Source organism: Aotus nancymaae, unplaced genomic scaffold, assembly GCF_030222135.1.
Source record: "Aotus nancymaae isolate 86718 unplaced genomic scaffold, 86718_ANA_hifiasm-v0.15.2.pri h1tg000030l, whole genome shotgun sequence".
NCBI classification, from domain to species: domain Eukaryota; kingdom Metazoa; phylum Chordata; class Mammalia; order Primates; family Aotidae; genus Aotus; species Aotus nancymaae.
Genome location: NW_026988443.1, coordinates 34,982,903 through 34,996,456, shown reverse-complemented (window position 1 = coordinate 34,996,456; position 13,554 = coordinate 34,982,903).

Genomic DNA, 13,554 nt, shown 5'->3' with positions numbered 1-13,554 from the left:
TCTGCACATGAATAAAAATTTAAAAGCACTTGCCAGGATCCTTACCCAAGGCAGCTGTTAGGAGGAATGTAGTTGAAAGTTCAGATGCAATTCTATGTTAACCTCTCCCTGCCGTTTGTTCCTTTCTCTGAGCCTGACTTCAGAGCAATAGAGCTATGTGGTTCATCACGAGTGTCTGGAAGGCCTCTCCCTAAGGAAGAAGCGGTGCTCTGTGTTGTGGCTTCATCCCTCTGCAATCTTACCTGCCTGCTGTGTTCCCCTCTCTCCCAGCAGCGTTCATTCAGTAATGTACTTCAATGGGTTACCCGTCAGGGTTGCCTCACACGAAGAGTCTGTGCTGCTTGCTGTATTTTTTCCTTAGCAAAAAAGACTGCTTAGAAAAACAAAAGTGATCTGTAGATCCCCTTTCAGGTGATTTTCTTTTACCTTTTTTCTTTTGTTTTCTTTGCCTTTTGAGACAGGGTCTTACTCTGTCGCCCAGGCTGGAGTGTAGTGGCACAGCCACAGCTCACTGCAGCCTCGAACTTCTGGGCTCAAGCAGTCCTTTAGGGGATTTTTCAAGTGGTGTATGTGACCGATTTCCTTGGCTTCCTGTCTTCCATCTCCTTGATCTACCTCTGTTTTGGCTTCAGGTGAGACACACTTCAAATGATAGAATCCGACCTCAAGCTTTCTGTCCTGGGGAGTTAATACCCCTGGGGCTAGCCCCCAACAAAGCGGGGATGGAAGCTACTGGAAAACTACCCAGCTTTTCCTCCTTTACCTACTGCTTAGAGATTCCAGAAGAATCAAACCCTGGTGTCTGCAGCAGTGAGCCTGTATATTTCCTTCTATTGGCTTTTCATGCGTCCCTGGATCATCTCCCAAACAAGCAAAACATGCATCTAAGTCCTTGTCTTAGGCTCTGCTTCTGAGGAGACACAAAACAGTAAAAAAAAAATTTCCCCCTACTTAATTTGCTTTTATTTCTCCTTTCCCAGATCTTACTTATTTCTCTTGTTTTAGAGTAAGTCTGAATATATATTCTTTTGGCCGGGAGCAGTGGTTCACACCTGTAATCCCAGCACTTTGGGAGGCTAAGGCGGGTGGATCACCTGAGGTCAGGAGTTTGAGAGCAGCCTGGCCAACATGGTGAAACCCCGTCTCTACTAAAAATAAAGAAAATAGCCGGGCGTGGTGGTGCACGCCTCTAATTCCAGCTACTCAGGGGGCTGAGGCAGGAGAATCACTTGAACCCAGGAGGCAGAGGTTGCACTGAGCCTAGATCACGCCACTGTGTTCCAGCCTGGCTGACAGAGTGAGACTTCGTCTTAAAAAAAAAAGAAAATGTATCTTTAAAAAAGTAGAAGTAATACAGGTACATTGACTGTAAACATTTATACATACATATATATATATATTCTATATTAAAGACTAAAATAAGTAATGAATATATTTGTTTTTAACATGAAAGTCACCTGTTTGTAGAGACAGTACATCATGGGTAGGACTCCAGCGTGGGTCAGACAGACCTGGGAGGGACGAGTGACTCCGTGGTATTCTAGGCTTGTGAACTTGGGACATTTATTCACCCTCCCTAGGCCTTAGTTCCGTCCCCTGTGAGATAGAGGAAGCATTGTCATGGGATTGCGATGCATATTAATTGACAGCATTTATGTGGCATGCTAGCCTGGTGCTGAGCATTTAGCAAGCACTTAGCGCATTTCAGTGATTTATATAAAAAACAAAAGTCTCCGGTAAAGCACACATATTCCCCTACTCTCTGTGGGAGGAGGAGGGGTAGAAAAACCACTGAGTCTGCTGCGTATCCTTCTAGAATTTTTCTGTGCATTCTTTACAAATGCATATGTGTATGTTGCTTCACATAGTTTACTTTCTCTTTTATGAATGTGGGACCATAGCATACATAATCTTCTGCAAGTTGATGTTTGTCTTAAATAACACATTGTGAACATTCTCCTGGATCAGAATATGTGCATTTATTGCATTAAAAAATGGCTGCATGGTCTTCCTCTGCATGAATGAATCCACTTGTAATGGTTAATTGTATGTGTCAACTAAATTGGGCCATAGGGTTTGACATTTGGATGCTTCTGGGAGGGAGTTTTTGGATGAGTTTGATATTTAAATTGATAAACTGATTAAAGCAGATTGCCCCAGTGTGGGTGGGCCTCATCCAATCAGTTGCAGGCCTGAATAGAACAAAAGGCTGAGAAAATGTCCTTCTGCCTGATTGCATGAAGCAGGGACATCAGTGTTTTCCTGTCTTTGACTTGAATGGAAACCTGGGCTCTTGAACTGAAACACTGGGTTTTGAGCCTGCTGGCATTTGGACTGGAACTACACTATCAGCTCCTGATTTTAGGCCTTTGGATCGGGAGTAGAACTAAACCATTGCCTCTCTTGGTTCTCTAGTGTGAAAACTGCAGATCTTGGGACTTGTCAGCTTCTCTAAGTGCACAAACCAGTTCCTTATAATAAATACTTCCCACCTTATATGCACACATACACAGACACACGCTATATGTGTGTGTGTGTATATATATATATATATGCATATTGTATCTCTACAAATATACATATGTACCTATATATATTTTGTGCACACATATATACACACAATATATATTGATTTTATCGGTTCTGCTTCTCTGATGAACTCTGATTAATACACCACTGCTTTATCATTGTCCCCTGTTAGTGTACATCTAGGTTGTCTCCAAGCTTTCAGCATTTCTGATAATATCAACAACATTTTGTACATCTCTCTTTTGACCTCTGGGATGAACCTGGAGGTCTGGGATGAATTCATTTAAAAATGCAATTCTGGACTTTTCCTCCTTCATGCTACTTGCCTGGACTGTCCTCATGGGAGTACACATCCAAACTTCCCATTTCCGGAAGTTTTTCTGTTGTCTTTAAATGGCACTTGCTTAGCGGCCAAGCACACAGCTTCTGTCACCACTGTTTCTGTAGCTTTGCCTTTGGTTTAAACTCTGAAATATTACTTAAACTTTTACAAATTTATGCCCTTTTCTCCCAGATTAGTTCACTAGGTCTCTGCAAATACAATGCTCTGCTTCTCTGCATTTTAATCTAGACCAGTGGTCTTCATTCAAGGTTACCAGCATGAGTTCTGCTAGAAGACTGGGCTGGGGTCTTCAGCTGGTGGTAATGTTGCCTCCCAGGGACATTTAGCAATATCTGGAGACATTTTTGATTGTTACCACTGGGAGTGCTCAGTGTCTAGTGGGTGGAGGCCAAAGATGCTGCAAAACACCCTACAATGCACAGAACAGAATTATCATTGAGAATAATTATTCTTACTAATAAAAGAACTATCATTATAGAACTGTGGGTTTATTCTTTCAATCCTGTTAATTTTTTTCAGCTTTACTGAGGTATAATTGAGAAATAAAAATTGTACATATTCAAGTTTTCTTTTTTTCAAAAGTACTCTCTGATCCCAAGCGTCATTAGTGTTGAGGTTGCGGAACCCTGATCTAGAATACAAAAAGCAGGTTTATTAAACTGTGTTCTAGAGGGTTCTAGGGCACTGTTGGGGCTGCTACAGGCAGGTGGGCATGTGGAGTTTGGGTCTTTTGGTAGAGAGAAATCCTACGATAGCCACCCAAGATTCCCATCCCCTGGCTATTCGATCGAACACTGATCTAGTTAGTACTATGAAGGGAATTTGCAGATGTAATTCAAGTCCAAGTCAGGTGATGTTAAGATGCAGACATTATGAACATGGCCCTGCCCCACTCAGGGGAACACTTTGAAAACAGAGAGTTTTCTTTGGCTGGTAGTGGAAGAGGAAGTCAGAGACATTAGCAACATGAGAAGGACTTGACACGCCATTGCTGCTTTGGAGTTTGAGGATGCGTTGTGAGAAGGAAGGTGGGCAGTTTCTAGGAGCAGAGAGCCCCACATACTGACAGCCAGCAAGGAAATGGGGGACCCCAGTCTAATAATCACAAGGTACTGAATTCTGCCTACATCTAGAGCAAGCATGGAAGGGGACGCTTCTCCAGAACCTCCAGATAAATGCCCAGCCTGGCCAACAACTTGATTTTGGCTTTTGAGACCCAAAGCCGAGACTCCATCCAAGTCCCTCTGGGATTCTGACTTACAGAACTGTGAGCTAGTAAATGGGTGTTGGTTTAAGCTGTTAAATTAGTGTACGCTTTATATAGACAACAGTAAACTAATATGGAGCCCAATCCCTGGTTTATCCATAGAAGCTCCTTTTTTTTAAAAAAAATTATCTGTTTCATATATTGGGTTAAAAAATGGGGCCGTTTTTGCTTATTAAAAATTTGATTAGTAATTAGCTGAGCTTATTCTTGAGAGGAGATGGTGTAACATGCATGGTACTTAACCACTGAGCTTTTGGCGTTAGACAGAGGTAGGTTTAGACTCTATCTTGCCACATACTATTATGTTACTCTTCTGTGAGTCTCAGTTTTCCCATCTGTAAAATGGGCAAAAACTCCCTGTCCCATAGAGTTGTGATCAGGACTGAATCATACAATTGATGTAAAATGCTCAGTTTCAACCTTGGCTTATGTAAAATGCTCACTAAATGCAACATATTCATGTGAATCAAGGTTACCAGCATGAGCTCTGCTGGAAGACTGGGCTAAATAATAGAATGACTAACAGAGATGCTGGAGTTTAATGTCTTACAAAGATATTCTGAACATCTTGCTTTTGGTCATGGCCCTCTGTCTTTCAAAGGTTGAATGAATGACTATGAAACGTTGCTGGCTTATTGGGAAATGAAGTAAATATTCCAAAAATGATGACATATATCTTAAGGAATTTTCTCACCATCTGCATTTCCTTCTTTTCCTTCACAGACATTGTTAATCCTTTTTGATATGCTGGTAGTTTTCAAAAATCGTCTATGATGAATTAAAAGTCCACAGGACTTCAGGACTGAAATATTAAGCATTTCATTTGTGCCTGGTCCCATTTCTAGAGATGTAATGTTGGGTTACAACAGTAGTGTTGAGGTTGCAAAACCCTGATCTAGAGTACAAAAAGCAGGTTTATTAAACTGCTTTCCTCACACCAATTCTATGAAGTAGATACTGCCATTCATGTTACACAGATAAGAGAGGGTAAGTAACTCATGAAATGTAACACATAATAATTGTCATGGCCAAGATTTAAACTGAGGTGGTCTGACTCCTGGCCCAGTGACCTTAAACCATTGTGCAGTAATATCATGGAGAAGGATGTTTTGGGAAGGCATTGTGCTGAGAACAGCTAGTGTGAGAGGAATTCTGGCCATTGTAGCAAGGAGGAGGGGTTTGAGTGGTCAAATGGTGATTGAACCCACTCCAAAGCTCTTCTTCATGGAGAAGCCTATTTTCCAGGAAGTCCAAGACAAGCAGCAGGAGGTACCCTATTGCCCCCAAGCAATCCAGCTGGAAGACCCAAGACACGGTCCCAGCCCTGCCACTTACCAACTGCATAGATATGGGCAAGACATTAAACCCCTCTGGACATTAGAAACTTCATCTGAAAGGCCGGGCATGGTGGCTCATGCCTGTTATCCCAGCACTGGAAGGCTGAGGTGGGCAGATCACTTGAGCTCAGTTCAGGAGTTCAAGACCAGCTTGGGTAACATGGTCAAACCCCGTATCTGCAAAAAATACAAAAAAATTAGCCAGGCATGGGGGTGCACACCTATAGTCCCAACTGCTTGGGAGGCTAAGGTGGGAGGATTGCTTGAGCCCAGGAGATCAAGGCTGCAGTGAGCTGAGATCATGTCACTGCACTCTAGCCTGGGTAACAGAGTGAAACCCTGTCTCAAAAAAAAAAAAAAAAAAAAAAAAAAAAGAGAAACTTCATCTGAAAAATGGGAATAATCAGATCTTCCCAGCCTCTTTCACAGACTTACTGTATCACACAGTAATGCATGCCGACATGCTTCAGAACACACAAAATACACACGTGTTGTAATAATCACATGAACATAATTCCATCAGCTGAAATTCTGGACTCTGGGTTTTATCTGGTCTTTAGCATACTCCTTTGATTAAATTTGGACTTTACTGTCTTCTGTGGATCTTGAGAAGGGTAAACTCAAGGCTGGGGGAGCTTGTAAGATGTCTGTGACCCTGTCATGGAGACTCTTTGACTCTTGTAATCCACCAGGGACCTTCCTGTTCCCACTAGCACCTTTAAATAGACTGGCCTGCTTGGACTCCATCTCCCCTTTTGGTTTCCAGGCTTACAGACTACCATTTAAGGACATGGTCTCCAAGGATGTCATGGTGATGCAGGATAACGTCCCTCACAGGAGGATGACAATCCTGGCTCTAAAACTGACCCCAGAAGAGCTCTTGGAAGAGTGTTCTTTGGAACTGTTTGTGTCTCCTCTGAAGATAGTAGACAACTATGAGTCAAATTTACATGCTTTCTTTGCAAAATCCCAGTCCTTCAAAATAGTGTTTCTGAAGTTTGTAGACAGATTAACCAGAGCCAAAACTCTGCATGCGATTTTACTTCAAAATCATTTGTCCTGTAGATGTCTCATATCAAGCATTAGGAAGAGGCATGAGCATGACTTATCCAAGGAAGAGATAACTTAAAAGGGAACCATGTATAGTGCAGGATTTTCCAGCTCCTCTCCCACCTGGAAATGAAAGGAGAAGATTCCTAGTGCTGGATATTCTGAACAGAGGGTCTTCAGGATCGAGGGGACTCCTCCTCTATTTTGATCTGGAAAACCCAGCCTGAGCTCTCAGGGACCAGTTATTCAAACCCCTCCTTATTCCAGTGAATTTCACAAGTATAAAGAAATGATAACACATTGAAACAAATCAGATTTCAGGCATCTGTTCTATTTCATTCTCCTCTTTTCCATTTTCTTATCCTACATTCCATTCTATGCCATTCTGTGCAATTATATTTTATTACTAGCCATTCTATTTGATGTCATCTCATTCCATTTGAACTTCTGACCTTTTATTCTATATTATTGGGGCTCATTCCATTCCATTTTGCAGTCATGAAAATTTATTTATACTAATTTTGTAGCGTAAATACGTCCATATTTTGCCCGGGATATACCCATACCAAAAATCATTGTTCATCTGAAATTCAAACTTAACTGGGCATCCTATATTATATCTGGCGGTTGTACCTAGAATAGCCTTAATTCTGGACCTGCAGTCTGTGTAGTAATTCCAGAACTGGGAAGCTGACCTTAGCCTTATGCAGACTCGCAGTAAACACTACAATGTGCCTGAATTGTTTTTCACACGTTACTTGCACTTGACAGGCAACCAAGCCTAAAACTAGAGTACTGTGAAGAGTCAAAACAGAAGTTGGGGAGATAGAGGAGGTACAGGGAGGTCTTCAAACTGATTTGACTGAATGGTAAAAGCAAAATTAATGAGAAAAAAATCAAATCCACTAATCAGTAGGGTTGAAATTAGTTGTGCTGTGTAGGGTCAGAACCTGTCTTTATTTAAATTTTTAATATTTTGTTCATCATGGATGTTTTGCACTAACTTTTACTTTAATTGCATGAATAGCCTGGGAAACAGGCAAAACCTTGTCTCTAAAAAACAAACACCAAAAATAGCTGGGTGAAATGGTGCATGCCTATATGCCCCTACTCAGGAGGCTGAGCTGGGAGGATCACTTGAGCCCAGGAGGCATAGGTTGTGTTGTGAGTGGGGATTACCACTGTGCTGGATGACAGAAAGAGACCCTGTCTCAAAAAAATTGCATTAAGTGTTGCTTATCTTGATTATTGAGTTTTTTTGTGTCTCCTTATATTTTGCATCCTAGTCCTAGTTATGCTTGCTGCATTTAACAGAATGTAGATTCTGCCGGGGAGTGGGTGGTAATACCCACTGGTGTGTGTCCTTTGGAGAGCATTATTATCTGAGTGACATACCTCTTGTTGGAACATTCTATGTTAGATCCTTCCTTGTTGAAGTCTCTGAAAGTTTCTTTAACCTTAGTCATCACCTTGTCTAATTGTATCTGTTGGCATCTTTCTAACAATCCCATCTCTGTCCATTGTGACTACTGTGTACTTCCTGACTTCACTTTCCCTTATGTGTACCGCAAGGAGAAAAATAGTTCCTACCTCACAGAGTTATTTTATTTTTAATTTTTAATTTTTTTAGTAGATATGGGGTTTCACCATATTGGCCAGGCTGGTCTCAAACTCCTGACCTCAAGTGACTCCCCTGCCTCTGCACTCTAACATGCTGAGATTACAGGCATGAGCCACTGCTCGCAGCCATATGAAGTTATTGTAATGATTTAATGGGATTCCTACCCAAAGCAAATAATCCTCATATGTGGTAAATGGGAAACAACTAATAAATGTTATAATAGTAATAATTAACATTTGTGTAATTTGATGCTCCAAGCAACTGTGTGATATGGACAAAGGTTTACCCTCATTTCACAGATGAGAAAGTAGGGTACAGAGCAGGAGAGTAGTTCGTGCAACGTAACTCAACTAGTAGATTGGGGGTAGAAGCCAAACTTTGTGAGTCCAAGTCCGGTTCCCATTCCAACATCGCACACTAGAATCATTAGCAGCATTAAAGACCAAATGTGGAGAGGTGGAAGCTTCTAGAAGGTTCTGTAACCTACGAGAACATTCTTCTTCCTGGCCCCACACTGGATTATTATATGCAGAATTATTCTAATTGTCTTAGATTTGTAGCATATCACTATGCCAGTAGCTTTTGATTGAGCTTTCAGACTTGATGTGTGTGTTTAAAGATCTCATGTCAACTTCCACTAAGCATTAACTTAATGAATTTATTAAGCATTGGGTGTAGATTATAATCATGGTGAAAAAATTCTCACATTGCTGCACTTTAGAAACAATACATTTTTCTGTAGGGAAAAAAGTGATTGAAATTTATTGAGACCCCACCTTTAAATAAAATTTGGGGAGAGGATCAGTGGTACTCATCAGAATCTTCCAGTTAGCAAGAGATCACTTCCTGGAAGGTGTATGGTTATATCTAAAGTGCTTGGCGGATTTACTTAGAAAACATTAGTATCAGCAATGAGCTAAGGAAAATTCAAGGGTTAAAGCCTTGTTTTACTTTGTAGTGATTTATTAGGCTATATTTATTAACAGTGCAAATCCCACAGTAAATTAACGTAAATTACACTCTATATTTGAAAACTGGAAGCCACCAACTATCCAAAAAGGCTGTATAGTGAATAAAGGCAGTATCTGCTCTCAGATTTATTTCCCAACCATCCCTCTTTAATGTTGGCTGTGATGTGTTCCTTGACATCTTTTTGTTTGTTTTTCCTCTAAGAGTCGGTTATCCTGGGAATAAAATATGTTCGTGAGAGGCAGTCTAGTGGCATGCTTTAGGTTGTGGGCTTTATAACGACTGAGTTTGATTGTCAACTCTACTATTTCCAGCTATATAAGCTTGGGCATATTCCTTAGGCACTTAGAGTCTAAGCACTTGGATAACAGTGGTATCTCCTTCATGATGTTCTTAAAAAATTAAATGAGATAATGCATGTAAAGTGCTTAGGGCCATGCCTCACCAATATTAAGTGGTCAATAAATGCTAGTTGTTAGTTGGGAAATAGGGATAATGTAAACCTCTTAAGGATATTTTGAGGATTCATTGAGATGCTTATAAAGCATTTAGGTCACTACCTGACCCGCAGTCAGCCCTACTCAATCAGTGTTCATCATTGACATGTTTGTTTTGTTTTTACATGTTATCTGTAAAATGTAGATAATGTAATTAATTTAGAACTTAGTATAGTTCTAAAGACTAATTGAGATAATGTGTGTGAAGTATTTGGCTCTGTGCCTGTCATAAAGTAAGAACCAAATTAATGTTAATCTCCTTAAGGACAAGAAATACGTTTTTATATAATTTTTCCCCCAGCTCCCTGGTTCAGTGCTTGACACATAGAAAGTATCCAATAAATATTTAGTAAATAATCGAATGAATAGCTGTATTATTAATTATATTCTCTTCTATTGCAAATGAAATAGGAGATCTTGGAAAAAAGTCCTGTTCTCCTTTAGAATCTGTTGACCCCCTAGAAAATGGATAATAAAATAAACCTGAGAAGACAGGATGTTCCCAAACTCTTAGATCATCATCAAAATCTCCTGCATTAGAAAGGTCTTCATGGTTCACAAAGAAGTTTCACATCCATTATGTCATTCAGCATAAAAAAAAAAAAAAAAAAAACAGGTGAGAAATATCTTTAGGGTCAGCCTGGACATGGAGCTCAGTCTCTTACAAGTGATTTAAAGCCCACTCTGTCTTGTTGCAGATATTGCTTATAGAAAACTTCAGGCACAGAAATGCTACCCAGCTTGATTTAGCTTAAAGAAACCTTTTGTGACCTTATAAACAAACATGGTCCAGCGGGAACACAAGTGGAATTTCAGAATTTGGAAGATGAGCTGAGAGAATTTACTCAGAAATGGGACATATTACAACAATCTCTACCAAAGGAGCAAAAACAATAAAGAGATTGACTCAGAAGAGAACAAAAAGGCCAATGCCACTTACTGGCGAGCAGTGAGTGCCTTACTCATTATAACTGTTGACTGTGTAACAACAATGTTTGGGAACATTGCAATCCCCAGAGTGGGCTTATAATGATGCTCATCTACTCATATGGATGGAAGGCCTTACATAAACTCTTGATTGCTTATGGAAAGAGCTTCTTATCCTTAAAGTATGCTCTCAAAATGAGCCTGGTCAAGGCTGATAATAGACATTTTTATGAATATAAATACCAGCTTTTAAATATCTGTCCTCTGATATAATGCCATGTGTTCATGCATATGTTGGGTGAATGTATTTTGACTGTATCTCCAGAGTGAGTGGGTTATGCCAGTTGATTAACTAAGTGAGTTATAAAAAGACAGAGACAAGGGCTGTATTGGTCAAAGTCCCAGCAAGGAACTAATGGTCCAAATGGAGGTTCATATGGTTCAAGGGCAGGGAGTTTATTGAGTGAGATGTGGGAAATGGACAAGGGATAATGAGTGAAGTCCCTAGAGATGAGCAATGATAAGAAGCTGTTTCGGTGCCTCAGTGTATGTAGCATTATAGGAACACAGGGATAACTGGAAATGTGGGAGAGGAGCATCTGGAAGGACCTGTGATCGTGGAGAGACACAGATATTCTCAGAGATATGGTGAAACAGGGAAGAAACACCCTGGCCTGTCTCTTCACCCACTTTTTGATCTCCTACAGGTAACTCTCATTGTTCAAACCCAACTGGCTGCCAGCAGGCAAGGTGATACGGTTTGGCTGTGTCCCCACCCAAATCTCATCTTGAATTCTAGTTCTCATAATCCCTATATGTCATGGGAGGGACCAGGTAGAGATAATTGAATCATGGGGATGGGAGTTCCCCCATCCTGTTCCTATGACAGTGAGTTAGTTCTCATGAGATCTGATGGTTTTATAAGGGGCTTCCCCCTCTCACTGGACACTCATTCTTCTTCCTGCTTCTGTGTGAAGAAAGACGTGTTTGCTTTCCCTTCCACCATGGTTGTAAGTTTCCTGAGACCTCCCCAGCCCTGTGGAACTGTAAGTCAATTAAACTTCTTTTTTTATATAAATTACCCAGTCTTGGGCAATTCTTTATAGCAGCATAAGAATGGACTAATGCACAAGGGAACATGGGAAATGTGTGCTGGGGCATCCAGGGCATAGAACAGGGCAGAAAAGGTTGAGGATACATACAGGTGGGGGAAGAACAAGGACTACGCAATTTGCACAGACTTCTGCCCTGAGGCTTTACCGATAATCTCACTTCTTTGTTCTTTGCTTGTATCACCCTGTGGGTATGATGTTTTTCTTCTTGTCTCCTGATGTCCTGGGAGCTCTTTGAGGGTAAGAATGCTATCTTATTTTTACTTGGATACTCAGCCTGGCACCTAAGGAATGTGTCAGGATATTAAACAAATGACAGGATAACCTGGGACATCAATTCATTTGAGTTCATGAAGAAGCTAAGCAGGGCTCAGCGAACTTTTTCTGTAAAAACCTAGGTAGCAAATATTTCAGTCTTTGCAGGCTATACCATCTTCATTATAACCTCTCAACTCTGCCTTTGCAGAGTAAAAGCAACCATAGACAAAATGTAAATGATTGAATGTTTCTGTGTGCCAATAAAACTTTTATTTACAACATAGACTGTGGGCCAAATCCTTAGGTCATAGTTTGCTGACCCCTGGACAAAACTCTCAAGACTATCAGCAAATGGTTTTTGTGTTGAGTCCGTCGTAAGCATAGTCTTCTAGCTGTAGACACCACCATAAGCAGTGATGTCTTCATTAAATCTTTTTGGTGAGGATCTGCCTCCATGTGATTTCTACCCTAGGTGTGACATAAGTTGAAGAAAATGTCCCAAATCAGGCTTAGTATACGCCAGGGTAAACTTTGGTGGAGACCTTTAACACATCTGAAATGAGAACATAAATAATTCAATGTTGTGCATAAATGATTCAAGCCAATCCCAGTAGTACATGTGCACATGCACAAGTGTGTGTGTTGTGTTGTTTGTCTTGAGTGAAAGGGCAACATGAGAATTATATGTAGACCAGATGGGCGCAGCCCGAAGGTATGCAATCTGTCTCTCAGTTAAGCCAGCAGACTTTGAAGTGCATGTGAGCCCTGGTCAAAACTTTAGACGATTTCAGATAGGAGCAGGATGAGGGGCTGTCTTGTTTGTGGAAATAAGCAAAGCCTGCCTGAATGAAGACAAACAGAGGCCATATATTCAGAACTTGCTGTAGAAAGGAGTCAGCTGCTATTATTTACAGTTGGCAGAGACTCAAAGGCAGACAGAGAAGTGGGAAAGCTTTATAGTAAAAAAAATAAAAGTGAAAGCTTTGGTGTAGCCTGATTGGAGGCTGTGGTGTGGGGAAGCTGGACGCGGCTGACTAAAGGCAAGGCATCCTATATGATTGATTTGGGGAACATATTTAGCTTTCTTTGATTGGTTCTGAGTTGGAAGCAGAACCAAAAATTAAGGAAGCTTTGTGTTACTGACCAAGATTTTGTTTTGGGTTGACTGCTGCAGAGGTTGGGGTTTGGCTTCCTGGGATGCTGCAGAGGTTGTGAATCAGAGTTCTGTTGTCATGTATGGTCTGGTCATTGTCTGTTTGTATGTTCATTTTTTCACGTTATACAGGTTACTGCTGACTTTTCTGGCTCTGCCACCTCCTGGTTGATGTTAAAACAGAAAGAGCATCTTTGGGTCTCCATCAATTAACACAGACCATGGTGACCTTTCCTAGTCCAGGCTTCTATGCATGCAGCCATGCTAGTGAGGAGAGCAGGTGACTCAAAATGAATCTTTAGCTACCTGATTGTCACAACACTCAATGTCACCAGGAGAAGTTACGTCCCAATTCTCTGTAAAACTCAGCCTTAAGTCAACCCTTTTATATAAATCTCAAATTATCCCCTTAATAACTGATATGGCTGTGTCCTCAACCAAATCTCATCTTGAATAGTATCTCCCATAATTCCCATTGTTGTGGGAGGGAC